This window comes from Mandrillus leucophaeus, unplaced genomic scaffold (genome assembly GCF_000951045.1).
Source record: "Mandrillus leucophaeus isolate KB7577 unplaced genomic scaffold, Mleu.le_1.0 Scaffold1157, whole genome shotgun sequence".
NCBI lineage: Eukaryota > Metazoa > Chordata > Mammalia > Primates > Cercopithecidae > Mandrillus > Mandrillus leucophaeus.
This window is the reverse complement of record NW_012099843.1, coordinates 225,565-229,862: the sequence shown is the minus strand read 5'-3', so window position 1 is coordinate 229,862 and position 4,298 is coordinate 225,565. Positions and strand designations below refer to the sequence as shown.

The window sequence follows — 4,298 nt, the reverse complement described above, 5'->3', positions numbered from 1 at the left end:
TTTTTTTTTTAAGTAGAGACAGGATTTCACCATGTTAACCAGGATGGTTTCAATCTCCTGACCTCGTGATCCACCCACCTTGGCCTCTCAAAGTGCTGGGATTACAGGCATGAGCCACAGTGCCCGGCCCTAGTCGAAGATTTCTAAATGAGAAACTTGATATTTTCATTACCTTTTTCTCTGACAACACAATTTCCTCATTATCCTTTTTTCTCTTTGGATTTCTTTTTAACTGTTCAAAGTTTTTCTTGGAAGCATTTGCTTTACCAGACATCTTGATCTAAACACAGTGCTTCAAAAAAAAAAAATCTGTAAAGATGAAAATACAAAAAAAGCTAAAGCCTTGCACAATGTTTTGTTTAAAAATCTTACCTATAAATGTTCCACATTCTCTTTTTTTTTTTAAAGAAAAATCATAATAAAAGTTTGGCGATAGTGTTGTATGCTTTTAAACAAACACATTTTAAAACAAATAATTTTCACTCTTATCAGAATAAGGATATCTAATTCAATTTCATTCCTAGAAATTAACTTCCATTTGTACGGATTTTAGAAAATCATTTAAAAATGCTTTTGTATCTCTTTATTTTATACTCTATCGTATGATAACATCCTCTCAATGTTTAAGTCCATGGAAATAGAAATATAAAGTGGTCACAGATAATGTCAGTTCAAGGAGTAAAACCTAGGTCTTGTTATTTTAAGTAATAAATTTAACATTACTCAATTTTTGCCAAAAATGGAAGGAGACACTTTTTAGGATTATACCATCAATCTATGTGGAAATTCATGTGTTAGTCTGACACTACTAAGAATTTAAACTGCAATCCTATCTGGGCTATGTGCATTTTAACAAGAGTACAGAAATGTACTGATTACCCTGCCCTCCCACAAATTACAAAACAGACATGGGATTGGAAATGGGGATTTGATAAAATTTAGAGTAATTTTCCCTCTTTTATTACCAAACTCATTTCTGATAAAAGGAACAGAAGGATGAGATACTCATTCTTGCATTACACCATAAGAAGTGGATAGAAGTTAGGTGCAGTATACAAGGAAATATGTATATGCACATATTAGCTATATATGCCTAGAAAATATATATATATACACATACAAATACATACACATATTAGCCATAGCTAGATATACAGATAAATTATTCATCATTCCTTTTCTAAACATTCAGAATTATCATACTGATACAATTTAAATATACCTGTGGATTTAGAGAGAGACAATAAAGTAGGTACTCTGGATAAATCTATTCTTTCAAATGTTAAAAGCTTCAAGCTCCCTTCCCCCGAAGACTGGAAATAAAAAGTGGGAAAGAATTAACAGAAACATCACAAACTACATTTAGCAACCACATATCAGACCAGTTACAAAAAGCAGTAGAAGTCAAAATATCACTTTACCGTGCTCTTGAACAATGTGATACCTTACCAAACACTCATTCTCTATCTTGTGTTCAGTTTCTAAAATGCCTACTTTCCTCAACTTTACATCTACACCCTTATACCTCCCCTACTTAAAAACCCATCCACATGACAGAATTTCACTTGTAGATCTCTCCTGGAAGGGCTGACATGTACAGCAGTTCAAGTTATTCACTGAATAAAAGCATCTAGTGAAAGGGCAAGTGACAGCTGAGATTTTAGATTAAAAATGGTACCCATTCCTTCTTACGACTGTTAATGAGAAGTAAGGTGTTATGTCCCCATGTCTTAAATCTCGGCAGACTCTGAAGCTGTTTGAGCAGCAGAATATAGTAGAAGTGATTCTGTTCTAGCTTACTGGTTTAGACATGAAGAGACTGGCAACTTTGACTTCCTCTTGCTTAGAAACACTTCCTTTTTTTTTTTTTTTTTTTTTGAGACAGTCTTGCACTGTTGCTTGGGCTGGATCTCAGCTTACTGCTGCAACCTCTGCCTCCCAGGTTCAAGCGATTCTCCTGCCGCAGCCTTCCAAGTAGCTGGGATTACAGGCACCCGCCAGTACGCCCAGCTAATTTTTTGTATTTTTAGTAGAGATGGGGTTTCACCATGTTGGTCAGGCCGGTCTCGAACTCCTGACCTCAAGTGATTCTCCTGCCTCGGCCTCCCAAAGTGCTGAGATTACAGGCGTGAGCCACCGAGCCCAGACAACACTTGCTTTTGTAACCAAGCCATAGCCGTATGAGGGATGCCAACACTGAGAGGACTTGAAACCCCAGGAAGGTCTTAGCTGAGCTCCCAGCCAACAGCCAGCACCAACTTGCCAGTCTGGTACATGTACCTAAGTCAATATGTTGCAGCCCACACTGTGTGGACAAGACATGAGCAAGCTCTGCCTAATCCCTCCCAATCCCAAATTTTGGAACAAATTAAGTGAGTAAAAAATGTACCCCTATATGTTCTGTGTAACAGTCAAACTCTTTACCATGCCATTTTTAGTTCTTAACAACCTAACTCTGCCTACCTTTTCATAGTTCTCTCCTACTACTTCTTAATCAAATCTCCCTCTCTAGCTAGAGTTGATGATTTCCTGAACACACTTTGAGCAATTCTGCCTCCCAAACATATACTGTACCTTCTACCTGAGCAGCTCTCTCCCATCTCTGCCCACCCTCTCAGATCATGAGCCACCTCCTTCTCAAAATCTTCCTAACTATTCTACTTCATTTCTCTCTAAGTCTGTGGCTCTTATGCTCTCTCTCATTTGGCACTTATTTATAGTTTCGTTCCATTAATCATTTTCTTCTTGATATTCTTTATTAAAATAACATGTAATTTAGTGCTACTCCAAATCTCATTCAAACTGTTTGCCATAATCCTTTCAAGTGTGGAAATTGAAGGTAATCATTTAGAAATTTTTACAGCAATTTGATAGAGTAATTTTATGCACATTGAACCTAATCATAAAATAATTAGCCTTGTCTTTGCCATATCATTTTCTAGTAATTACTATTTCTTTAAAAATAGACTTTTTTCAGAACAGTTTTAGATATACAGAAAATTGAGCAAAACATACAGAAACTTCTTATATAATCCCTGCCCTCCCCCATATCCCCTGCAAGCTCTAGTATTAACATCACACACCAAAGTGGTACATTTGTTGTAATTGTTGACACATCGTATTACCCAAAATTTATTGTTTACATCGGAGTTCACTCCTGGTATTATACCACAAGGCAGTTTGACTATAATTGATTTTTAATTGCATTTTACAAAATTATCAGTTATGACTGATTAGAAATAAAAAACAAAACCGGTCTAACAGAGTTTGAGAAATACTGTTAACAGTGAAACCTACTTGAGGCACTAGACTATAGCACAAAGTTTCTCAACCTCAGCACTATTAACATTTTAGACGGATCATTCTTTATTGTGGAGTCTGTGGTGTGTATTGTAGGATGTTAAGCAGCATGCTTGGGTCTACGTAGACCGTCACATGCTAGAATACCTCCAACCGCTGAGTAGAGTCAACCAAAATTGTTTCCAGACATTGCCAAATGTCTCCTGGGTCAAAATCAACCCAGGTTGAGAACACTACCATAATGGTTAAGAGCAGTCCTGTGACAAGGGTAAATTGTTCAAGCTCCAAATCTAGCCCTGCCACTTAGTTAACTGTATATCTTTGGGCAAGTAAATTAACTCATTTTCCCCATTAGTCAAATGATTAATAAAAGTACTAACATTAAAGGCTTTTGTAAAGCAAAAATGATTTAACAAAGAATATATAAACCACCTAGAACAGTATTTGAGACATAGTAAGAATCCAATAAACAAAATACATAGTTTCTCTTAATTCTGGGCTACTTGCAGTGCATATAAAAATGAATAGATATTTCGTCCCATTCTTAGATCCAAGGGAAACCACAGCTAAGTGATAGTGCACAGGTAGAGACAGATATGAAAATAATTACTATATATATTTATAAATGTTATAAAGAGGCAAGTGAGGGAATGACTGTCTTAAACTGGTTTGTGCATATGGGTAAGAATGTACAGGCACAACTCTTTTTATCGTGTTTCACTTTATTGAGCTTCGCAGACACTGTATTTTGTTGTTGTTGTTGTTGTCATCTTACATACTAAAGGTTTGTGGCAAGCCTGCATTGAGCAACTATATTGATGCCATTTTTCCAACAGATTGTCCTCACTCTTCATGTTTCTGTGTCATATTTTGATAACTCTCACAATATTTCAAAACTTTTCATTATTATATCTATTATGGTGATTGATGTTACTACTGTAATTGTTCTGGGGCACTATGAACCATGCCAATATCAGACAGAGAACTTAATAGGTAAA

General features: G+C 36.0%; 1 protein-coding gene across 2 annotated transcripts in view; it reads right to left on the bottom strand.

Annotated features, from left to right (window-relative positions):
* CENPQ (centromere protein Q) overlaps window positions 1-4,298 on the bottom strand; it is a 28,274-nt gene that overhangs the window by 15,469 nt on the left and 8,507 nt on the right. The window lies entirely within an intron of this gene.